Raw genomic sequence first — 26,405 nt, forward strand, 5'->3', positions numbered from 1 at the left:
ATGCCTCTCACTCAACATATTCGAAATCAAACTCATCTTCCCCACCAAATCAGGCTCTCTGCCATTACTTCCATTTTCTTTCAAATTTCCCTCCCAGTCATCCAGGTTCAGAATTTCAGAGTCATCTTTAAACATCCTGTCTCCTTGCTTCCTACTTCTTATTTTTATGTCATATGTCACATATCTTGTTCTCTCAAAAACCTCATCATTTTTCAATCCAATAGCATTTATCCAGTCCGTGTCCCCTTTGATCTTTCTACAGCTTTAAACACTACTTCCCACCCCTACCTCTTTCTTCAGCTTCCATGTCACTGTTGTCTCCCAATTCTCTCTTCCTGCCTATTCTAGAAAATCCACAGTCTCCTTTGCTTTCAACATCCATCTCCCACCCACTAATTAAGAGTATCCCTCAAAGCTCTGTCCCATGGCCTCTTCTCTTCTGATTCTACATCAGATGATTGATTTCTTCTGCCCCCATGGATTCAGTCTTCACCTCTATGCAAATGAAATCCAAGTATCTTTATAATCTCTAATTCCTAACTCTTTCTTAAACTCTAGTCCCACATCTCCATCTGCTTGCTGAACACCTTTTCCTGGAGGTCCACTAACAATTCAACATTCCTAACCTGGAACTCATCAGATTTTTTCTTTTGTTCTGCACCTATTATTTAATTAGCATGGTGAATTCCTTCCACTAATAAAGATAAGCAACTTATCTGTAATCATATTCTTGAACAATTATTTGCCTGAGGCACTGGAGATTTCAGCTACTTGCTCATGACCACATAGCTATTACATGTCAGAATCAGGAGTCGAATGCAGGACTTCCAGCCTCTCAAATTCATCCTTTCCCTCAAATTTGCCCCGCCCCCCCAATCAACTTTACTATTTCTTTTGATAGCACCACTGTCTTCCCAGTCACCCAGCCCTGAAACTTCAGAGTCATCATTATTTTTTCCCTCTCTCTCTCATGGTACCCCTTCCCATATACAATCTCTTGCCACCTCCTATTGGTTGTTATGTCCAAGAGAACCATACCATCCTGTGTATGGAGTTCCTTCTTTCCATTCGCACTGTCACCACCCTGCCTCAGACCCTTATCTCCACTTACTAGGATTATTGTGATAGTCTACAAAATTGGCACCAGGCAACTCCCTCTCCAATCCATCCCCCATGTAACTGAAAAAATAACATTCCTAAAGCACAGGTCTGCTCATGTCATTTCTCTGCTCAGAGACCTTTGATGGCTTCTGTAGATTGCTTCTAGATTAAAATATAAACTCATCACATTTAAGGCATTTCACAATCTGGTTGTGACCTACATATTCAAGATTTTCTTCATATTACTCTCCTTCACATACTGTACATTCCAGCCAAATGTTCTGTTTCCTCAAACCAACCATGTCATTTCCCACTTCCATGCATTTGTAGCAACCTCATGCCTGGAATTCTTCTTATTCTCCACTTTTCACAATCATGCTTTAAGATTCAGCTGAGGTGCAGTCCTTTCTGATTCCCTCAACCTGAAGTTTCTCCTCAAATATTACTGTAGTGGCCTTGTCTAGATAATGTTTCTAGAACCCATCACTCCCCTATTTTATATTATACTCATATGTGAACATGTTGTATACTTCTCCCCTCAGTAGAAGGCAAAATACTTGAGGGCAGAAGTATTTCCTTTTGTCTTTGCATCTCTAGCACCTAGGACAGTGCCTGTCATGAGCCAGATGGAGAAAAAGGAAATCAGACATTCACACTGATTCACTATGAAGGGAGCCAGGAGTTAGTTCAACTATTCTGGAAGGCTATTTGTAAATATACAGGAAAAGTTAATAGAGTATTCATGTTTTTTGACCCAGAGATTCCACATCTATCACTGTCATAATAGTATAGTTATTGATAATGATTATTCATTATTTCTGGCTAGAATCTGGACTTGTGATTTCATTGGTCTAGAGCAGAGGTTCCCAAATTTTCTTAGCTCATAGTATCCTTAGTGTCTCAGTAATTTTTCCATAGCACCTCTAGACCAAAAGAAATACCTAACAGTTTAGAAAAACTCCTACCAAAACAGATCAACATCTTCTCTGAAATTTATAATCTTAGACTAATATAGAAATATGTTTTACATGATTCCATGCTACATCAAATTGCTTACCATCTTGGGGAGAAGGAGGCAAAGGAGGGAGGGAGAAAAATTTGGAACTCAAAATCTCATTTAAAAAGTGAATGTTGAAATTTATAATCTTAGAGAATTACCTAAAACAGAAATGTCAAACTGGGGGCCTGCAAGTGGCTAGGGCTAGGGAATCAGATTTATATATAATTGGGAAACACTTAACGAAATAAATAAAAATACACCCTAGATAACGTCAATTTGTGATTTCCAAGTCAATATGCAGTCCATAAGGATCTGTTTCTATTTGCATTTGACAGCATTAGTCTAGAGTGCTGACAGATTAGGTGACTTGCCCAGGGTCACACAAGGCAGTATGTGTCAGGAGCAGGACCTGGCCAGCATTCAATCTACTACACCATGCTGTCTCTCTTGTTCACGACTACAACAAGCTGAAAATGAAATTTGTCTTCAGTGATTGGGGAATGGATCTAAAGACATTGTGTCCTGTGATTGTAAAAGAATATTTCTGTGCTATAAAGAAAGATGAATATAAAGAATTCAAAGAAATGTGGGAAGACTTGTATGAAGTAAAAGCAGAGTAAATAAAGCCAAGCCAAAGGAATAACAGGCACAATAACTACAACAGTATAAATTAATGTCAACATGGGGAGGAAACAACATTCCCTTCAGAAACAATGCTAGTGCCATGCCACTCGAGTGAAAAGTTCACATCTCTCCTGCCTGTTAACAATCAATGGACTTTTTCAAAGAATGTGCTTTGTACAGGGATTTGTTCCAGTGTTTGTTGGGCAGGGCCTGTTGCGTCAAACCAAAATATATCAATACTTTAACAAGAAAAAAAGAGAAAACTCCACAGGAGGAAGCAAACAAGAGGTAAGTGCACTACAGCTACCTCTGAGTTTCGGTGTTAGCTCAAAGAACCATTATAAAGAGTGAAAATGTTCCACTCTTCACTGGTTATTATACCTCACTTCTGCTCCTCACTCCACTGTGTGTTGTGTTCCCACAGTACTTTATAAGATACTTTTAAACCCAGAATGGTGTCTAAAGTGCTGTTACTAGGGGCCAAGAAAACCTCTGAGATGCAGGAAACCCTAGTTTTCTCTTCTCAGGAGACCAAAGGCTCAGAGAACAGAGCTGCCTGAAACTGGGGGGACCCTGTGCTGGATCTCCTACCACTGCAGGCTACCCTGCTAGTCCTGAACCAGTCTTTCTGAATCCAGTTTTCCTTTTCACATCACCCCCCACCCCCGCAATTGAAATGACCAGTTTGTCTCACATTTCTAGTGCCAGCTGTTTGTGACCTTGTGGGTAAAAGTTCACCTTTCCATGGGCCCTAAATCCACCTCCCTCACCCACAGCTTGAAAGCCTGGACTCAGATATTCAAGGGTCTGCTTCCTCAGTCAAGGAACTACACTATATCTAGAAAAGAAACCTCATAAGGAAACACACTTCAAAAAAATCAAGGTGCTGAATTCAAGCTCAAACTCTAGGTGGAAATTATCTGTAAAACCTCTATCAGTGTAGTCTCCCAGAGGAGAAGACCACAGGAAATTCTCTACCTCCTCTTGTATTGGCTACCCAGAATCACAGAATCTCAGAGCTGGAGGGGACCTCAAAAGCCATCTAGCCCAGGCATTCTTAACCTTTATTGTGATGTGGACTACTTTGGCAGTCTGGTGAAGCTTATAGACCCCTTCTCAGAGAGTAATGTTTCTAAATGCATAAGATAAAATATACTGATCGGTGTCATAATGCTTGCCTTGTCAAAGAGGGGGAAGGGGAGGAAGAGAATTTGGAACTCTAAATTTTAAAAAATGAATGTTAAAAATTGTTTTTATGTGTAATTATAAAAATAAAATATTCAAAACAAAATAAAACATAAAACATTGCATTAGAAAGGAAATAATGTATTGAAATATATCAAAATATTATTATGAAAAATATTAAAAACAAGTTCATGGACTAATCCAACCCACATCTGAACAAGAATCTACCCTTTTATAACTAGTCATGAAGCCTCCATTTGGAGATCTTCAGTGAGGAAGAATTTATGACCTTCTGGGACATCCCCGGAGGGGCTACTTTTAGACATTTCTAAATAGAAAGTTTTTTTCTCATATCAAGCCCAAATTTGCTTCTCTACAACTTCTTCTTCTTCTTCTTCTTCCTCTTCTTCTTCTTCTTCCTTCTTCTTCTTCTTCTTCTTCCTTCTTTTTCCTTCTTCTTCGTTCTTCATTCTTCTTTCTTCTTCTTTGCAATAGGGTTCAAGTGACTTGCCCAGGGTCCCACAGCTAGTAAGGGTCTAAGACCGAGATTTGAACTCATTGACTCCAGGGCTAGTGCTCTTTCTGCTGCACCACCTAGCTGCCCCTTCTCTACAACTTCTACCCATTAGATCTAATTCTGACCTCTAGGATTAAGCAGAAAAAGTCTAATCTCTCTCTCATACATGGCAGCTCTTGAGATACTTGAAGACATACTATCATTGCCTGCAGCCTAAGTCTTTTTTCTAGGATCAATATCCTTAGCTCCTTCCAGTGATCTTTATAAGTGGCATGATTATTAAACCCTGGAGACTCCTGGTTAAAAAGAACAGCAGTGCCCCAGAAGCTATATGCCACATGTAGGTGCTCTCAAATTTGTGGGCATTCAGAGGCTATCTTGATACTAGAGACCAAGGAGTTCTGATTGAGAGGAATTAGTCTCTAGGTGTGGAAAAGAAAGGCTCATGGATGAAGAGTAATAGTGTGGATGATAGAGTAGGTTCTGGGTTCCAAGAACAGAAGAGTGAACAGGAGGGAAAGGGGGAACAGCCAATGGCTGGGTATCAGCATAGCTCTGAGTATGAGGAAGAGAGGGAAGAAAGGAGGGAGAGAAAGGGGAAAGAAGGATAGCATCAACATTGGGGGTTGGGTGGGGTATAAGTCCTGATTGAAGGGTGTAGAGAAAGAATGAGTACTTGGGTGAGGGCATAGATGGCATTGCTCTGGTTGTGTGGGCTCTGGGACCTAGCAGCCTTCTATGCAATAATCTTGGCTTTGGGAGAAATAATGAGCCTGATCAGATTTGACCCATGCAAATTGTACATTTCTGAGCTCATTGTAGTCTCTGCATAGGAAGAGAATTCCTAGGGGGGAAAAGAAGGATGCAATTATAGTTTTAAAGTTTGCAAAACATTTCACATACATTATCTCATCTGAGATTAACACTATTAGGTAGGAAACATAGACATTTCTATACTCATTTTATAGACGAAGAGACTGAGGTTCAGAGAGGTGATTAGCTCACAAAGTTAATACTTGAGGTAAAATTTGAACCAGGGTGCCTCCTGACACCAAGGCCTATACTCTCTCAATTCCTCCCCTGCCTCTCTGAATTTTGCATCTCCTCTAGCCTTCTACGCAGTACTTGATGCTTCTTGTACATAGTGCAACTGCTTATTGTATTTTTATATCACTCTCGGTAGACATACAAACCAGACTTGGTCATCAAGATGACTGGGACAGCCTATTGCTCACTATAATATTTTGCCATGACTTAGTCTATTTACCCATCGTCACCATTCTCAGAGTTCACTAGGTAGTGATTCCTGCAGGACCATGACTGTACATTTAGGAAGAGGAATCAGGATGCTTATTCTCTTGTTCTATTTCCAGCACCAGTTCTTGCGTAGGGTGGCTCTTCCATGTTTTGCTCACAGGCTTAGTTTCTGAGAAAAGTGAAGAGGAGGAGGTGCTTTTTGGTGATATAAAAGGTAATCCATAACCCAGATATCATCGAAGGCTGCCCACAAATGGAAGGGAGAAATAAAATTCATGGGTGTCTGTTGGCAGGCTTCCTCCACCATCTGTCCAAATTCTTTCTGATCTTCTCGAAGAACCAACCTGAAGCAGGGGCACCAAAGGTCATTTCACTGACCAAATAAAGAAACTTTAAACTTTGGGACCAACTTTCACAGTTAATGGAGACTGAACTGAGTCACCAAGTCAAAGGTATCAATTGTCTTAACTTTTAAAGGATTAAAACAGTTGGGTTGTTTTAAACTACTTATTTGTACTGCTAAATTCCTCTTTGACATCTAGTGATGTCACCCACTCCCCCACCTCCATAGTGACCCAGGCTAGACACACTCAACTCCTTTTCATTTCCTCTTTCTTGTTCATCCCCCACAACCAATCTATCATCAAGGCTCTTGATTCCTTCTTCACAATGTCTTCACTTCTTTTCAATTGTCACCTTCACCACCCACGCCCAGAACCTTGTGATACCCACCCAGATAACTGGAATAATTTCCTAGATCGTAAGGTCATTGGATCATTGATTTAGAGCTAACTGGTTTTAGAAATCATCTTATCCAAGCCTTCATTTATGTTTATGGAGAAAATGGAGGTTCAGACAAAGGGAAGTGACTTGTTCAAGGTTATCAAGGTAGCAAGAAGTGGTGCCAGAGTTTGAACTCAAGTTACATGACTCCAAAATCTAGTTCCCTGTGCCCTGATCATGTAATCTGCCCAGACATTTTTCTTGACTCCATCCAGTCTTTGGCCTTTCTAATCCATTCTACATATAACTGCTAGGATAATCTTCTTTAAGCATCATTTCCCTCCTCACAAACCTGTAGAAATAGAATAGTCTGCCTGGCTTCACATCCCTGCTTCCTTCTAACTTTAGAAATTTTTACCTACTTAACCCAACCAACAGACTCAGCTCCATCTCCACACTGGGATATTGGCTAGTCTCATGTGGCTGGATAGAAATATACATGAATGAGAGTAATGAGAGAAGCTAGAAAGATAAGGAGACACCAGCATATAGAAAGCCTTGAATGCCAGGCTTAAATGTTATCTTTGACCCTCCCCTTTCCCTAACTTCCTACACACAACCAGTGTAAAGTCCCATCAATTGCAAGGCCCTATCAATTCTACCAGTGTAGTAGCTTTCTAATTGGTTCTTGTCTATTTCTACTACCATCCCTCTGGACCCTCAGGACCACCAACCTGCAACAACCTCCTCACTAATCTTTTTACTTCTAATCTCTACCCACACCAATTCATCCTGTCTTTTGCTGTCAAATCACTCTTATTCATAGCTCAGATCACATCAGTCCTCTACTCGAAGCCCTCCAATTGTTCCTGAACAAAATTCTATATATTTGTCCTGCCCATTCAAGGTCCTTTCCAACCTCATGCCTCCCTACATTCTTCTTAATTCATACCACTTCCCTCCATATTGGCAACACTCCAGCCCAAATGGAATGCTTGATGTCTGTTGTATGCTTACAGTACTTTCCCACTTTCATTCCTTTAGCCGCACTCTACTTCATGCTAGGGATGCCTTCACTGCTCCTCTCCACTTAGCTCTAACTTTTGCAATCCTACCTGTCCTTTGGGATCCAAATCAAAAGCCACCTCTTGCATAAAGTCTTTCTAATCCTCCAGTTGGATTTATCATTTCCTTTCTTGAAGGTCATACATCACTTTGTGCTTTTTTATTCTTTTATTATGTTCTGTTATAGTTATTCTATAGTCATTACACACTATTGTGTAAGCATGTGGGAGAGAGAGAGAGCACCTCTAGGAGACTGTATCTCTTCTGATTAAGCCCAGCTCATTGTTCATTTACAATACCTGTCCAAGATCAATGTATTGATGGGCTAATTCAATGATGGTCTAATAAAGTGCTTCTCAGAATCAGGGCGATCTGCATTTTTATTTACTTTGTTTTTCCATTGTGCACTGCTGGCACCATCTCTTTCAAGAAGCCATGATTTTCACTAAGGATCCTCCATAGTGTCCATAGACTTACATTTTTAAAATGTATCCTATATGACACACACTATGCTTGGCTCTAGGGAATCAAAGACAAATATCGAACAGTCCCTGCCCTCAAGGAGCTTACATTATGTCAGCACAGCGACATCCATGAACTTGAGCATCCGGAGAACTTTGCCATCAAGAGACATTCATTTTCTAGTTGAAACCAGATGGGACATCCTGGTAACACCTTTGGTGAACCTGGGTCTCCAGTGAGCCAAAATCTCCTTTGTTGTTGATGATCAGTGGAGCCTTGGATAAAGCTGTCTTCATCTTTGAATTTATCATGGAATCTTAAAGGATTTTAATATATGCAGCAAAGTACTTCATTTCATATGAACCTTTAAGACTCTCCTCACATCCATCAAGTTAAGTGATTTTGTGGGGTAATCAACAAAAAAAAGATGTAAATAAATCTTTTATTCTCTCTGTTTCTTAATCACTTAATGTGACTGTAAAATTATAAATACTGATCTGCTACAGAGAAGAATTTGCAAAAGCCCATATGCTCTGTTCTCATGTTTTCATCAAGGATATCATCAGTGTATGTATAGATCATTCTCATACATATTTTTGTAGAAATTAATATGCAAGATCTCTTGAAATATGTCACAATGGGGTAATTTTGTTTGACAATCCTCTGAATAGTAGCCAAGAAGCAGCATGGCAGAGTGGCTCCAAGCCCTGCCTCTGACACATCCAGGCTGTGTGAGCCTGGGCAAGTGCTTTAACCTTTCACTGCTCTAGGCAACTCTCTAAGACTCTAAGTGGCAGAGAAGGGAACCTGCCTGCACTCACAAAGGGCATAGCTCTCTATATCAAATAAATTCAGTAGTCCAATCCCTATCCCTGAGTATTAATATCATAAAACAGATAAGGCAGACCCAAACAAATTAGCAAATAACAACAAAAAAAGGAAATATTTTTGTCCTGTATTCTCTTCTATTTCTGCCTGAAGTTCTGCCACCTTCACCTCTTTAGAAACGCTAGCCAGTAACTGGCAATTTTGGCACCAAGGACCAGCAACAACCTCAAATCATCTTCAGTTAAACATTGTCTAATCAGGAAATCAAAATGCAAACATGATATATTTTAAAATGGAACAATTACTTAAAAATCATTGTTTAAAATATTTCTACCCTCAAAATTTCAGGACCCTGCTCTAATTATTACACCCCACTTATAGCTCTGCAAAATACTAACTTTTAAAAATGATGTCTAATCAGGAGCCAGCCTAATCTGATATCCTTATGTGGTGCTACAATAACAAGATGCCAGGTGAAATGATACGATACAGGTACTTAGTCCCATAGGAATGATATTAGGCTGGAATTTTACTTTTGCATCAGTAGTAATTAGAGATGTTGGTCTTAAGTTCTCACTCTTTGCTTTATCTCCCTCTAGTTGAGATATTATTGGGACCTTATTTGTCTCATGAAAGAAGTTTAGTCGATATTTTCATTCTTTATTTTTGGGAGTAATTTGTTCAGCATTGCTCTCTGTGTATCTCATAGACTTGACCTGCAAATCTATTTGGATCAGGAAGGATTGTTTTCCTTTGTAGTTGCTTTTTATAGCCTGTTCACTTTCAGTTTCTGAGATTAAATTGCTCACAATCTCCATTTTATGTCCTGCTAATTTGAGTGCCTTATCCTTCCGTAGGTAATTATCCATTTCTTTTAAATTCTCGCTTTTGCTGGCATACAACTGTGCCTGAAATAGTGGATAGAGAGAGCCCGCCTTGGAATCAGAAAAACCTGGGTTGAGTCCTGCCTTTGGCCAGACTGCATGACTCTGATCAATTCTCTTAACCTGTAAACACCCCTCTCCACCCCCCAGCCCCCCAAGTAACTCTAAGACTTTAAAGTTCCAGAGAAGGAGCTGGTCTACATTGGTGATGAAAGTTCCTTACCAGGATTATCCTACACCAATGAAAGCAAAAGTCTTGTTAAAAAAGTGTAGTAAATTCTGAAAATTATTTTTCAATTTTTTCTCTGTTTTCTCATTTAAAAAATTTTTTTGGTAAATTGATTTTCCTCTTTCTTTTCTGATCAGTTTAGCTAAATGTATATTGGTTCTATTAGTCTTGTCAAAGAACCAGCCTTTTGTTTGATCATTTCTATTGTCCTTTTTGTTTTCCATTTTATCAATTTTCCTTCTGATTTTCAAGATTTCCACTTCTGTGCTTATTTGAGATTTGTTGATTTGCAAATGCTTGAAGTGGATGACTAGCCAGATGATGCCCCAGCTGGGTTTTGTGACATCATAGTGGAGTTTGGTTAAAATTTATTAATGATATTATTGGGTAATGACATTGATCAAGGTAACTTTGTACCTATACTGTCTTGATATTTAATATTCTACTCATGTCACGGATGGTCTTATATTACAACAGTTTTCCTTTACTTCTAAACTGGGAGCAGCCAGTCCTAAGGGTGCAATTTAAACATCTCCAAGCATACTTAGTGCCATGGCTAAAAGGAAATTCAACATACAGATTACACTACATTGGTCTACAGTCAACTCAAGCCCTGAGTCTAAGAAGGGCAGAAAGAGTGGAGGAACAGAGGAAAACTCTCCCAATGTAGGAAATGGTCGTAAATACACAGAGGTGTATGCATGTGTGTGTGTGTGTGTGTGTGTGTGTGTGTGTGTGTGTGTGAGTGAGAGAGAGAGAGAGAGAGAGAGAGAGATTTGGAGGCATAAGAAATTTGTCCTTCTTTCTTCATTTTCCTTCAAAGTTATCTCATTCTATTTCTATCTACAAAGATGACATCTTCAATTCATTTTCTTTGCAAATGAAGGCACACCCAAAGGGGAAAGAATTTACCTTGCCATGATGGGAACTTGACTGCAGCATTCAAAGTCAAAGTGTGAAGAATGGGTGTCTTTACAACGTAAGAGTACAGCTGTTGAACTTTTAAAACAGGAAGAAGGTAGTTGGCAATAGTAACTGGGTCAACCCCACCTCCCTCCAAAAAAGTTTTTCCTCCATATAACAGTTGCTGAGCATTCTTCTCTTGGCTCTCTGCACACTCTTGGCAACCTTATCATCTCCCATGAATTTAATTTTGATTTCTACATAGATAATTCCCAGATGTTATTCTTTCTTTCCTGAGCTCTAGTCCATATCATCAACTGACTATTGGATATTTCCCAGTGGGTATCCCATAGTCATCTCAAACAAATTTAGATTTCTTCTAAACCCATCCCTTCTTCCTAACTTTTCTGTTTCTGTTGAGGGGATTGCCATCCTTCTAGTGCCCAGGTTCACAACTTCAGAATCATCTCTGACTCCTCGCTCTCCCTCACCTCCCTATCCAATCTAGTCAATTTTACCCTCACAACTTTCTCTCCACCATTCACTTCTCTGCTCTCACACTGCCACCACCTAGTGTGAGATTCCTCTCCTCTCACCTGGACCATTGCAGTAGACTCCTGGTCATCCTGCCTCTAATCCCTCCCCCCTCTAATTCATCTTCCACAAAGCTGCCTAACAGATCTTCCTAAAGCACAAGTCTGATCACATCACTCCCGTGCTCAACGAACATCAGTGGTTTCCTATCATCTCTGGGATGGAATAGAAAATCCTGTTTGGCATTTAAAGCTCTTCCCAACCCCAATTCCATCTTACCTTTCTAGGCTGATTATATATCACTCCCTTTCATATACTCGGAGGACCAGTCAATCTGGCCTAATCACTCTGGCCATCACTGATTGACCAAGAATAGATTGGCCTCACTTGGTCATTGTTTGGGCCCTGATGACTCAGAGTATAAGTAGTGATTGTTTCTGTATTGGCCAGAAACCTTAAGGCTCTTACCCAGGTAAAAGGGGCCATTCTTTGATCTTAGCCTTAATCACTGAATGGATGTTGCCTCAGTCAAACTGGGAGTCAGACCTGGAAAAGACCTTAACTTAAAAAGGCCAAAGCTTCCCACTGCATCGTGGGCCATCTCCAGTCATCCTGATCTGTATCTTGCCACTGGACCCAGATGGCTCTGGAGGAGAAAGTGAGTCTGGTGACCCTACACAGCTCTCCCTCACTTAAATCCAATTCACTTGCAAGTCATGGCATCACCTCCCTGATGTTATGGTCCTCTTTGAGAACAAAGGACAAGCAACAACACATATACTCTACCATTTTCTGTCCCTATGTCTTTGAACAGGCTGTTCCCCATCCCTGGAAAGTACTCCTTCCTCACTTCTACCTTTAAAACTTCCTAGTCTTCTTCAATGGAGAAGGAAGTGGCAAACCACTCCAGTATCTTTGCCAAGAAAATTCCAAATGGGGTCACAAAGAGTGAGCACAACTTAAAAATGACTCAACAACAACAGTCTCCTTCAAAGCTCAGTTCAAATAAAACTTCCAACTTTAGGTCCTTCCTAATCAACCAGCAGCAAGTGCCTGCGCCCCAAAATTACTTTCTAAATGTCTACATGGTTTTCTCCAATAGAGTGTAAGCTCCTCGAGGACAGGGAGTGTTTGTGTTTTGCCTTTGTGTTCCCAGTACCAAGTACATTGTCTGACATATAATAAGCACTTAAATGCTTGTTGATTGCTAAGGAAATTGTAACAGGAATGCAGAAATATCATTATCATCAACACCATTAAGAGGAAAAGAAAGGAAGCTAGTACCTGTGGTTATTTTATTGCTAATCAACAAGCACTTACTGAGAACATACTATTGTCAGGACCCCACCTCCCGCACCTGACACGAGCATGTCTTATAGGACAGGGAACTGTCCAGCAGACAGACTTTGATGACCTTGTGACAGGTGCCAAGAACTTGTTCCTTGTGCCAGAGACCTCAAGCACTTCAGCAGCATGACTTGGTGCACAAGACTCCCCCCCCCCCCCACCCCCTAGAAGAAGCTTAATGCGCAAGAGAAACTCACTTAGAGACAGCAAGAGAAAGACCTGGGCAGACTTCCTCCCTGCAGCAGCGATCATCCGCCACAGTGAGGCCCCAGTCTCACATTTCTAACTCACTCCCTCCTCCCAAAAGCAGCACAGACTGTCTCAAATGTTTAGGACCAAAGTCACAAAAGCCAGCAGTCAAAACTCTGCAAGCAGCCACAGCAGGGGAGACGGGAGAGCTAGAGCTACTGATGAGGTGGGGTGGGATCAACTATTCACCCAAGTTCAGCTGTGCTGCCTGCCTTACTTGCTAACAGTTATACAAAAGTTGCCTATATTCAATGCTGTGGGGTTTTTTAAAGTTGTGCAAAACATGGTTCCTACCTTTAAGCAGCTTAAAATTTGGTTGGGGAGGCTCATAATTGGTCCTGATTTGAGGGAACTGAACTAGCAATCCAGCTGTCAGGGGGAAAGGACAGCTGATATATTAGCCTCTGTCAAGTATTTGAGAGTTAAATTCAAGTGACAGGTGGAAAGTTTCACTTGGCATCAGTCAGTGAATAAAATGGTACTAAAATGACCAAAGGTAATTGAAGACCTGGGACCTCATCTCAGGTCATTCCACTGGGCATATAAGGTGAGGCAAACAGCAGAGAGACAAAAGCAAAACCAGGGCTATGGGTCAAAACCAAGGTCAGCAGGGAAGCAGGCAAATGGAGGCAGGGAGCAGAGGCTGCATCTATACAAATGCAATTTTTGATGGATCTACTACCTGAAAAGGGCAGCTAGGTGGCATCATGAATAGAGCATTGGGCCTACAGTCACAAATTTAAATCTGGCCACAGACACTGTGTGACCCCGGGCAAGTCTTTTAACCCTCTTTGCCTCAGTTTCCTCATTTGTAAAATGAACCGGAGAAGGAAACAGCAAACCACTCAGGTATCTTTGCCAAGAAAACCTCAAATGGGGTATAATGGCAAGCAGGGTGAGACTTTTTGCTGTTTTTTGTTTTGGAGTGCTTCTCAGCACTAAGGCAATCAAGTGCCTTTGAGTCTTGCCTTTGTTTCAATCAAAAGTCTTTGATTGAATCGGGAGTCTTTGATGACCTGCTTAAGTCATGGGAAGGCCTAGTTCACATGGGTTTGGGTCACATGGGTTTGAGTTGTATTGTTGTGATGCCCTCTGACCCTGAAGAAATGTATATATACTCTGAGGTTAACATTTTGCATGGGGCTTACTCATGGGAAGACCTCCCTGGGCCTCAGCAAATAAAGGGGTTTGGATGAGGCAGCCTTTGAGGTCCTTTCTCACTCTAGATTTATGAGGCTAAATAGTTTGTTCATTTTACTAACATTTCCTAACAATGATCACTGTCTCCTATCGCTATGAGGGTCACAAAAAGTCATGACACTATCCTTGCTTCCAAGGAGCTTACAATCTAATTTAAGGCAGAAACACAATAAATATCACAAGGCTACATATAACTATTGACAAATAAATGGCTTGGTTGAAGCAGTAGGAAAATGTTCTGGATTTGGAGTCAGCAGACATTGGTTGGAGCTCATTACTGTCCCCTGTGTGACATTGGACACAAATCATTGTGTCTCTTGGACTCAATTTCTTCAACTGTAAAATTAGGATATTGGGCTAGATGACTTCCAAAGTCTTTTCTGCTCTAAATCTACCATGTTATGACTACAGGTGTTGCAATTTTAAAGAAGGAAGGGATTACTGTGGACTAGAGTGGCCTGGGAAGGATTGATTCACAAAGGAAGTAAGATTCGAGCTGCATACCATTGTCAGATTAATATCTCTAAAATACTTCAGAACTTTCTGTGGCTCCCCACTTCCTATGGTATAATGTCCAAATTCCTTAGCCTGGTAATCAAAGCCTCCCTCAGTCTCCTATCTTCTCAGTACTACCTCTGGCTCTTCCCCTACAAGAACTTTTCCCTACAACCCATCTGGCCTACTCAGAGTCCCCCAAACACAACTAGGACTTTCCAGACTCTGTGCCTTCATTCCATTTCCTCAACCTGGAACGTCGATCTTTCCTCTTCATCATTTCTGTTACTGACAAGATTCCAGCCTGAGCCCTTTCAGGCCAGCCACTGCAAATCACATTCAAATGTGCTTTCCTGGAACTGTCTATGTGACCTCAATCCCAATGAGGGCCCTCAAATCTTTAAAAATAAATAGTGCTTAACAATGAGATCAGTGGTCATGAGTAGTAGAAGGCACACCTCAGGATGCCTTTGGCAAAGTTTATACCGATCTCATAAAATCAGCTTTATGAGTACATTGCAAATCTATGAGGTTTAGAAAGATTTTTCATATTATTCTCCAGCCTTTCAAAGCCTGGAAAATACACCCAAGCTTGTATCTATTTCCTGGGCCTTACGTAATTCTGCTAACAAGCTAGCAGTGATATACATATCCTTTTATTAATAGTTAAAGTAACATGAGTCATTATATGCCTAGAACATGTACTCCACACTAACAACACTGCTGGGTCAAAGGAAAAGCCACTAGACTTTGAAAGAAGACAATTCAGAATTTGTAAATATTTTCTTTCCCACTTCTCCTCCCCCCACCAAAGAAGAAAATATATATCCACATGTATTTCCATATATATAAACTATATATATACATATACACATGTATAATACCACATATGTATATGCACACTACATATGTAAGCATGCTATGTATATAAACAAACATAGATATAGAATCTATAGTTATAAAGTCTATATATCTATCAATCTAACTGTCTGTATGTACGTATGAAAAAGGTTCCAAAATGACCCACTTTGGGAGTCCTGGGCCACTACCTGCTCAAACCAACTAAAACCTATCCATTGAGAGCCTACTCTGTGCCAGGCCCTCCCTGGTGGTGCCAACTGGGAGAGTGGGCAGAGCTCTGCAATACAAGACAGGAAGATAAGAATTCAAATCCTGCCTCAAATGCTTTCTTACTGCTTTCCCCTGGACAAGTCACTTCAGCTCTCTAAGCCTCAGTTTCCTCACCTGTGGGTGGGGATGATAGTAGCACCTACCTGACAGCATTGTTGTGAGGATCAAAGGAGGTAGTAGGTATAAAGCACCTTGGTGGTGGTGGTGGTGGTTTTCAGTCATGTCCAACTCTCTGTGACCCCGTTTGGGGTCTTCTTGGTAAAGACACTGGAGTGGTTTGCCATTTTCTTCTCCAGCTCATATTACAGATGAGGAAACTGAGGAAAACAGGGCTAAGTGACTTACCCAAGATCACTCAGCTAGTAAGTGTCTGAGGCCAGATTTGAACTTAGGAAGATAAATCTACTTGATTCCCTTGCAAACCTAAAAATACTGTCTAAATATTAGCTATCATTATTGTCATTAGCTTTTTTTCATCAAAAAAAAAAATTCCAGCCATGGAGGCAGCTGAAAGGGATCTGAGTCATAAGTACAAAGCCATCATTGTATACAGAGGAAACCAAGGTCCTGAGAGATTAAGGGACTAATTTAATGTCACCCGCATGGTGGAATTGGAACCTAGGGCCCCTGGATACAAGTGTGGTGTTAGTTCCACCATACCAGAGGCCTTCCTTTATTCATTTAATGCCCCACTCCAGTTAAACAGAAAATTAAGATGAGAATGAGGCCTTATGGCATGACAAAATAACTGGATTACCTCCCAGTTTGTCTTGGAGGTATTAAGATCATTCTAGGCTGATTCAGATGGCCACAAAACCTGTGTATAGTCAATGATATAGAAGCATCTTCTTGGACTTGCAACAGAACGTTAGTTTTTAAGTTTCAAAAACATTAGAGAATTTATTTTACAATGAGAGTGATAATGGATAAGATAATAATCAAAGTGTATGTTAATTTTTTTATGGTCTTCAGCTTCAATTTCCAGGAAAATATAACCTAAATATGGTGGAAAAAGTTGTTTGGTTTTTCTTTTTCACTTTGGATAAGATATTTTTTTCTGAAAACAAAGGACATAATTATTCAGTGAAATAAATGATTTTTTAAAAAAGTAAGACATTCATTCAATGTGCATTTATTAAGTGCCTACTATGTGCCAAACACTGGGGATCCAGAGACAGAAACAAAACAGTCTCTTCCCTCAGAGAGCTTACATTCTCTTGGCGTGGGAGTGGGGGGAGGTGGTCTAACAACACATACATAGATCTGTCAGTGCAAAAGAAATAATAAGTCATTGTGTCAGGGAGGTGTTAGGAAATGGGGGGGAACTTGAAGTTACTTCTGCAGACTATAAACAGAGTCTTGTTTTGATCCTTATACCCCAAAAGTGCCGGATATTATAGTAGGTGCTTTAAAATGTTTCTGTTGAATAAGCTGAGCCTTGACAGAAGCTAGGAAATCTAGGAGGCATAAGAGCATTCTGAGCATAGCGAGCAATTGCAAAATGACCCTGCATCAGGACAGAAAGTGGAAAGAGTACTGCATTGGGAGTCAGAAGATATGTGTTCAAATCTCGCCTCTGCTACTTACTAACCAGAAAGTCATGTAACTTCCCTAAGCCTCAGTTTCCTCATCTGTAAAATCAGAAGGCTGGACTATATGATCTCCAAGGTCCCTTCTAGCTCCAAATCTGTGATTCAATCCAGCCAATGGTGTCTTGGTGAAGAGTTTTATTCATGAATTTATTCATGAATTTATTATTGCTACAACCTAAGAGTGAGAAAAACCAATTGAAAAATAAAAAAAACATCAGCCCACTCTGGAATGTCTGACAGCCATTAAGGCTAAGAATATCCATATTCTGGGATTTCCAGCTGAGAAGGGAAGAACAGGCCTCATTGTATTTAGAGCTAAAATTCTTCAATGGCGACTAAACAGTATTCTGGCGGGGGAACCGCTCTACACTTGTCACTTCTGTCAAATTTCCATGAGTGTTAAGAGTTGTTACTAAGCAACTGTGAGTGCACTTCCATCTGAATAAAGTACGTTATGCTGGGCTCTTTTAAAATAAGTCTATGAGTCAGGCGTAGACTATGCCCCTGCTCTCCTGCTGGTTTGACATTTCGTAGGATCATAGGAGGCTTTGGAGAGGGAAGGGATTTTAGAAATGCTCTCCTTCTAGCAACCCCCTCATCTTACAGATGTAAAAACTAAGGGTACAGAAAGGGAAATGGTTTGCAAAAAGTTGCCTGTCAGTCAGAGAAATGGAGTCAGGAGGTCAGCCCATGGCCCATGGAGACTAGAACCAAATAGTTGTATAATTGAGATCTAACCAGTCCACAATATAGCAATACTGTCTTTCTCTCTCTCTCTGTCTCTCTCTCTCTCTCTTTCTCTCTCTCTCTCTTTCTCTCTCTCTCTCTCTCTCTCTCTGCCTTTCTCTGTATATATGGATATCCATATCTATATCTATATATATATATCTGTAGATGTCCATATCTATCTATATTTATATCCGTACCTATATACACATACATATATGTATGTACATATACGTATATGTATGTATCCTGGGCAGCTAGGTGGTACAGTGGATAGAATGCTGGGTCTGGAGTCAGGAGGAGTTCAAATCCGCCCTCAGACATTTACTAGTTGTGTGACCCTGGGCAAATCACTGTTTGTCTTAGTTTCCTCATTGGTAAAATGAGCTGGAGAAAGAAATGGCAATCCACTCTGGTATCTTTGTCAAGAAAATCCCAAATGGAGTCACAAAGAACCAACTTAACAACAGCAAAAATATATTTCCCACTATCCCTTAGTGGACCTCTGGTAATTTATCTTGTTTAGTCTGCAACAGCCAAAGAAGCCTTGAATTGTGACCAGTTTTGAAGAGTCTCATCTCTTTTTAGGGGAAAAGAAATCCAGCTAGGTCCGAATGAGTACATTTGCACTATTTAGAGTTAGAATTATGTAAAATATGGTCATTAGTTCCAGCTCTATAGAAATATGTAGCGAGTACTCAAAAAATTCAACCACTTTAGAGTATTCATTTATTCACACTAATTGAGACCTAGCTATAACTAGCATATGGTGGAAAACCCCTTTTTCCATAGTTGTTTTTTCTTTTAAAATAAAGGAAAATAACTAAGATCATAGACCTAGAAGTTGTCTCTTTAAATCCCTCATTTTACAGTTGAGGAAACTGAGTCAAAGAGAAGTTAAATGACACAGCAACATCACATAGGTAGTAGGTAGCTGAGGAAAGGTTCAACCTCAGGTTCCAGGTTTCCATATTCAATGTGCTTTCCACTGCACCACATTGTCTCCTGGGTCAACAACAGTCAAATTTCTATTGATTCCTGCCTGCCTAGAAGATCACAAATGTACAAAATATAGCAGAGAAGTGGTGTCCAACCTACATGGACAAAAAAATTTATAGCAGCTCTTTTTGTGGTGGTAAAGAATTGGAAATTAAGGAGATGCCCATCAATTGGGGAATGGCTGAATAAGTTGTATATGAGTGTAAAGAAATACTATTGTTCCCTAAGAAGTGATGGGAAGATGGATTTCCAAAAAACCTGGGAAGACTTGCATGAACCGATGCTGAGTGAAACGAGCAGAACCAGGAGAACATTGTACACAGTAACAGCAACATTGTTCAGTGACTGGCTTTGGTAGACTTAGCTCTTCTCAGCATTACAATGATCTAAGGCAATTCCAAAAAACTCATGATGGAAAATGCTATCCACATCCAGAGAAAGAACTATGGTGTCTGAATGCGGAGTGAAGCATGCTATTTCCTTTCTTTCTTTGTTTGTTTTTCCTTCTTATAGTTTTCCCCTTTTGTTCTGATTCTTCTTTCACAACATGACTAATGTGGAAATATGTTTACTGTAATTGTATATGTATAGCCCATAACAGATTGCTTGCTGTCTTGGAGAACAGAGAGGGTAAAGGGAGGGGGAGGGGAGGGAGGGAGGGAGGGAAAATTTAGAACTCAAAAGTCTTATAAAAGTGAATTTTGAAAACTAAAAATTAATCAATTATTTTTTAAAAGTGGTATCCAATTCACTGCCCCTATTAGGAGACTAGGTTTGGTACAGAAGGTGCCATTCTTTCTATCCAAGGTCATTGGAGCAGGACAATTCTGTGGAGGGAGTAGGGGTAGATGACAGTAGCCTGGGTAAGGTGACTCAAAGGGCATTGCTTACAGAAAACTGAACAAGGCTCAGAAGAGCTTCACTGGAAGCCCAGGGTGCTATCCACCATGAGAAGATGCCTAGCTTTTCTACCAATCTTAGATTTGCATGGTACAATGGATAGGACAAATAGCCACAAGTAGTGAGGTTAGGTTGGACCCTGGTTTAACAGCAACCACTGTGTTAACTTTTTATTTTCAAATACTTCTTTGATGCAGTTTATCTTCATTCCCAAAATAAATGTTACCAACAATCCCAAATGCAGTCTACTATCTAATCTACCACATTATTCTATACTAGGGCAAAATATGTATCCTAGAAAGTTCAGGCAACTGAAGAAGGAAAAAATAAATAAACCCTTGATGGTTACAGTTACCAACAAATCCTCACACATTCCTTGATGGATCATCTGGATAATAACTTGTTAACACCCCTAACCTCATGGATTCTGTGAGTGTAATACTTGAAAATGTCTTTATTAAGTGCCTAGATAAAAGTCTTAATGTTTCCAAAGTCCCATCCCTCCTTCACTTTCAAACAGCAGTTTCCATAACACCGGTTGTTGTCTCCTATTCTCTTCCAGGAAAGCTACTTTCCCTCTCCCACATGTCCTTAAAAATTCACTGACATTTGGAGCCTCAAAAGCCTGCCTCTCCAGTGATTATTCACAAAGCTCAGTAACAGAATCAGCATTAACAGCATTCTCTCCTCTTCCCTCTCCAAAGAAGCTATCATAGTACTTCTTATCCCTATTCTCCCCCTCTCACCACTGGTGTTTCATTTTACTCTAATCAATGGCATTCCCTGTCTTACAGGAGTCCAGGGGATGTTTTGATCCAATCAGTTTGTGAACTGAGTTAACAATAGCATTAGCCGCTGTCAGAGGTGAACAAACTTGTAGAGAATGATCATAAACTCACAGATATAGAGCTAGAAAGAACCTCTGAGGTCAGTTAACACAACTCTTTCCTTTGAGATTTAGATCCAGAATGGGTATGTGACTTGCACAAAGTCATAGAAGTGGTAAAGGAAGAGAGGTGATCTGAATCCAGGTCCACTGACTCCAAATAGAGTTCTCTTTCCATAATACTGGACCTATAAATCTATCCCCATAAATAATCCCTAAAAATAATTATAAATATAAATAAAATAAGTTTATAAACCCAATAAATCTATCTTCTATCTCTAATGTATTCCCTATGATCCTAGGTTATAGAAGGAAACCAAAGATATAGAAAAAAAAAAAGAAAAAGCACCAGTAGAAATGTAAATCAAACTCCTACTGACATACCAGACCAGTAGACATAATATTTTGACTTTTGCCTCTATGGTGCCTTTGTTGTTGGGAAAGGAAGGGAGGGAGGGAGGAAGGAAGGGTGGGAGGAAGGGAAGGAGGGAGGAAGGGAGAAAGAGAGGAGGAAGGAAGGAAGGAAGGAAGGAAGGAAGGAAGGAAGGAAGGAAGGAAGGAAGGAGGAAGGAAAGAAAGAAGCAGGGAAGGAGGGAGGGAGGGAAAGAAGGAAGGAAGGAAGGAGGAAGGAAAGAAAGAAGCAGGGAAGGAGGGAGGGAGGGAAAGAAGGAAGGAAGGAAGAAAGGAAGGAAGGAAGGAAGGAAAGAAAGAAGGAAGGAGGGAAGGTGGGAGGGAGGGAAAGAAGGAAGGAAGGAAGGAAGGAAGGAAGGAAGGAAGGAAGGAAGGAAAAAGAGGGGAAGAGGTAGGTGGAATAGGAAAATTTTGGTGGCCAGTGGCCAGAAGCATTTTCAAGGTTCTGTTGGTTTATTTTTAGTTCTCTTGAGAAACTGTGGTGAGATAACTTTGATTCACATAGGCAAGATGATGAAGATGCTTGAACTGGGCCTCTTACTTCCAGAGGAAGGACTAAGGGATGCATAGGCAGAACGAGCTTAGGATGACTCTTTAGGTCATAAAGGGCAGCCTATGACACAGAAGCATTTTGGACAACCCCTGTATTTATCTTTGTGTGACTTACTCATGATTATTATAATCAGAGGTGCCTGGGATTTACTCATCCTATGATGAATTTATAAATAATAATAATAAAACCCTTTATCACCCTCAGTATAAAATCCCACTGACCTTTAACACCTCCCAGGCAGAGTGATGCCATCAAGACACATCCATCTTCAATATCATTTGTCCACTAAATCAATTTGTTTATTATCAATACATCCTACAGTTAGTTTAGATGAACATGAGGGTTTCTTTTTCTCTGCGCCTTGAGACCCCATACTGGACTAGTAAAAAGGGCCACTAAAAATGAAGTCCAAAAATAATTTTTGCATGAACGATACTTCAATAAAGCACTTGACTTTCTGCTTTTTTTTAATCCGAGATCCAGTGTCCTATGCTCAGTGCTCAGTGTCCTATCTCTTGCCCACGAAAGAGACTATCTGAGAAAACTAATGACAAATACTATGCAGTGGTTATCAGGAAAGGGAGAGGTGATAGAAGAGATATGCAGGATGAGACAAACATTTTGTGACACTGCCAACAAGGAAATTTATTTTACAAGACTATGCAAATTTGTTAGAAGAGTTTTGTTTTCCTTTTCAAAGGTGAGGGGAGGTGGAAAGAAAAAAAATAAATGCTTATTAATGTAAAATTTTAATTAAAAAATTAATTTATTAAATTAATTTAATTTTAATTTTAAAATATGGTTAACAGGAGAGTTAATCCCCTAAGAACCAAGATAATGTTTCCATTTATACTTTCCCTCTAAAAATTATTATTATTATTTACTGTTGTTTGTAAAAGATCTTTGTGTTTGAAGTAAAAATGTCGGGCCTTGACTCCCTAATGTGAGATGCAAGACTTGTGAAATCAAACAAACTTTGTAGAAATGCAAATACATTTTCATTTACCAATGAGCTATCATATCATCAAGGTAAAAGGTATTTGCTCAACAATTACCTCTAGGAAGAAAGAACTTAAGCATCTTTTCTACTCCACAAAGTAGTTTGCTGGCTCTAACATGAACAAAGCAAGAAACTAACATCTGTGGATAAAAGAAAATGCTTCTAGCCTGGCCAGTCACTGTTGTACTTATGTTGAACTGCTGACTGAGAAGAAGAATGGGAAGGAAGGTTATGCTGAGAAAGCTGTCCCTTTGGAGCGCCCCACAGATCTGCTGGGTAGCTATTCTGATCCAAAGTTGGCAGTCACTGCAGACATGCCTCTGGTCTGTTCATACTTTGACATGACCTTGAAGCTGAATCAAATGCTTACAAAAAAATAAGGTGACATTCACTTAGCTTTTGCATTTTCTAATATGAATTGAACCAAGAAAAGGAAGCCAGCCAAAAGTGAGGTGAATGTTCTTATGATCCAAGCATTATTCCTGGTTAAAAATAACTCAGTAAATAATGCCTTCCCTCTGTTAATTATTTCCTATTTATCCTGTACATGGCTTGCTTTATGTATATTTCTATATATGTTGTCTCCCTCATTCCATTGTAAGCTCCTTGAGAACAGGGACTGTCTTTTGCCTCTTTTTGTATCCCCAGTGCTTAGCATGGTACCTGGCACACAGTAGGTGCTTAGTAAATATTGATTGATTGAAATAATAACCAAAAAAAGTTAACCAAGAAGGGATTAATGCATTGATTTTGGTTCAGTGGAAATTGCATGGTATAGTGGAAAGTTAGTCAATAAAAAAGGAGATCAAGCACCTACCATGTACCAGACACTGCACAAAGTACTGGAGATGTGGAGGAAAAAAATAAACATTTTTAATGGAAAAATAAAATTCAATTTAAAAAGAAAAGTGAATCCCCAAGAAAGCAGATACAGAAAAAGTTAAAAAAAAAAGTTCCTGCCTTTAAGGAGTTCCTATTCTAATGGAAACAACATGTCTTCCTTCAAGATTTATCCCAAGCACACCTCCTGCAGGAGGCCTTCTGCCTCACCCCCACACTGCTAAGGCCTTCCCTTCTAAGACTACCTTTACTCTGCTTCATGTTTATCTTGTGTAGATCAAGTTATTGAAATGTTGTCTCCCCCATTAGAAGGTAAGCTCCTTGAGGGCAGGCACTGGGGTTGGTTTTTTTTTTAATTTTTTTTTTTTTGGTTCTGCATTTCTTGGCCCTTTTCTCTGGGACTCATGCTTTTCAATGACTTCAAATTCTCCATCTCTTAGTCCTGGAGTCACAGTAGCTGAATGACTCTGCATGGCCCAGTTATATCTCTTGGCCTTTTTGCTGACAATGGTCATAGGATTCTACACCAAGAACTGAAAGGGACCTCAGAGTCACCTAGTCCAATTAAATCCCCTCACTTAACAGATGAGGAAACTGAGGTTCAGGGTGGCTAAGGGAATACCCAAGGTCACACAAGGCAGTGAACATCAGCAGTGGGATTTGACACCACTGACACCAGACTCACTCTAGACTTCTCTTCCCATTCTGTGATGCTTCCTGATGCTCATGCAGAGGTCTCAACTCTACATGGGGGATTTTCCCCCATGGACCCAAGAATATTCAGTCCAATTAAATAAACATTTGTTTATTGCCTTCTAAATGCAAGGCACCAAAGATGGGTATTGGAATAAAGAGGCAGAAAAGGTAATAGTTCTAATCTTCAAGAAGTTTATTTATGTCCTATCGGGGGAATACATTTAACTATGTACATATTTGAGATACAGGAACTCAAGAGTCAGGCAGGATTTACTAACTTTGTCAGCATGAACCAAACATTCAATTCTCAGACAGTTCTCAAGTGAAAATTCATCGTTACTAACTTTAAACACAGGTAGATAGGTGGCACAGTGGATAAAGCACTGAGCCTGGAACCAGGAAGCCCTCTGATTACTTATTTTTCATTAAATGACAACTCTTCTCTCCTTCTGCTTATTTTATTCCTGGTTCTCCTTTGTTATAATAAGAAGCCTTTAAGTTAGGTCCTAGGCCTTGCATACCTGGTTTTCCATCTGCTTTGGTGGCTCAAAACTATGTTAGAAACCCTAAATATTTGCTTACTTTTATTAGAAAGGAAATGTTATTTGCCCCGTTGCCAATCTCCCTTCTCTCTTAGCTTCCTCTTCTGTCTTTCCTAAATATCTTTCTAAATAGAAATTTCAGTGCTATTATTATCCTCATTTTACAGTTGAAGAAACTGAGGTAAACAAGGTTAAATAACTCAACCAAGGTCATGTAACTTATAAGGGTGTGAGGTAACACTTGGACTTAAGTGTTTCTGACTCCAGGTCTAGTACCTTTATCCACTTGTACCACCAACTGCCTCCAGTAGCACCAGAAAAAATATATGGCATTTTACCGAATTGAGTTGTCAAAATAGCTATGTGTAGATGTCTTTGCTGTATGACTTTCGTGTGTAAAGGGACCTAATGAACCTATTAAAGTTCCATGTTCAAAACAGTTATCTGGTAAATAAGTACATTTGTCTCTGAGCTAATATTTCTCCTAAAGTGATCCATTTGTTTTCATCCTGCATGTATAATAAATACGTGCCCCTGTTTCCAAGGAGAAACCTGTGTGTCTGTGTGAGTCATAGGGCAGAGTTTTCCGAGAAAGCTTCTTCACATGTAAAATCAAGATATTGAAGTAGAGAATACAAATGAAGGGGCTTATATTAGGTGATCCCTAAGGTCTCCTTCAGCTCTGTTGCTTATTCTAAGACATTTTTTCCAGTATTGAAAGATCCTGAGTTCATGAGATCCTTGGAGAATTTATAAGCAAGACACATACCTATGTAAGAGCAGCCTAATTCTGGTAGAGACTCCAAAGAATTTTATTGGGAGTTAAGAAAAGGGGAAGGAAAGGAATAAGCATGTATATAATGTCTATTATCTACCAGGCACAGTACTAAGTGTTTTACAAATTACAATTTTACAAATTGTAAATTTACAAATTACTTCATATGATCCTCACAACAACCTTGTGAGATACATGTTGTTATTATCTTCATTTTACAGTTGAGGAAACTGAGGGAAACAGAGGTTAAGTGACTTGCCCAGAATCACAGAGCTAATAAGTTCCTGAGGTCAAATTTGAACTCAGGTCTTCAGGAATCCACACGTTAAAGGTACACAAGGAGTAAAAGAAATATCAAAGTCTATCAACATGACAAAACAGGAAAATGATAAATTCTGGAGAAGATGTGGGAAATTTGGAACACTAGTGCGTTGTTGGTGGAGTTGTAAGCTGATTTAACCATTCTGGAGAGCAATTCAGAACTATGCCCAAAGGGCTATAAAAATGGGCATACCCTTTGATCCAGCAATATCAGTTCTAGGGCTGTATCCCAAAGATATCATACAAATGGGAAAAAGACCCATATGCACAAAAATATTTATAGCAGCTCTTTTTCTGGTGGCAAACACTTGGAAATCAAGGAGATGCCCATCAATCAGGGATTGGCTAAATAAGTTGTGGTATATGAATGTAATGCAATACTATTGTGCCATAAGAAATGAGGAGCAGACAGACTTCATAATAACCTGGA

General features: G+C 39.8%; 1 protein-coding gene across 1 annotated transcript in view; it reads right to left on the minus strand.

Moving 5' to 3' along the window:
• Window positions 1-26,405, minus strand: part of CMYA5 (cardiomyopathy associated 5) — a 126,652-nt gene that overhangs the window by 84,727 nt on the left and 15,520 nt on the right. The window lies entirely within an intron of this gene.

This window comes from Trichosurus vulpecula, chromosome 1, assembly GCF_011100635.1.
Source record: "Trichosurus vulpecula isolate mTriVul1 chromosome 1, mTriVul1.pri, whole genome shotgun sequence".
Taxonomy (NCBI): Eukaryota; Metazoa; Chordata; class Mammalia; order Diprotodontia; family Phalangeridae; genus Trichosurus; species Trichosurus vulpecula.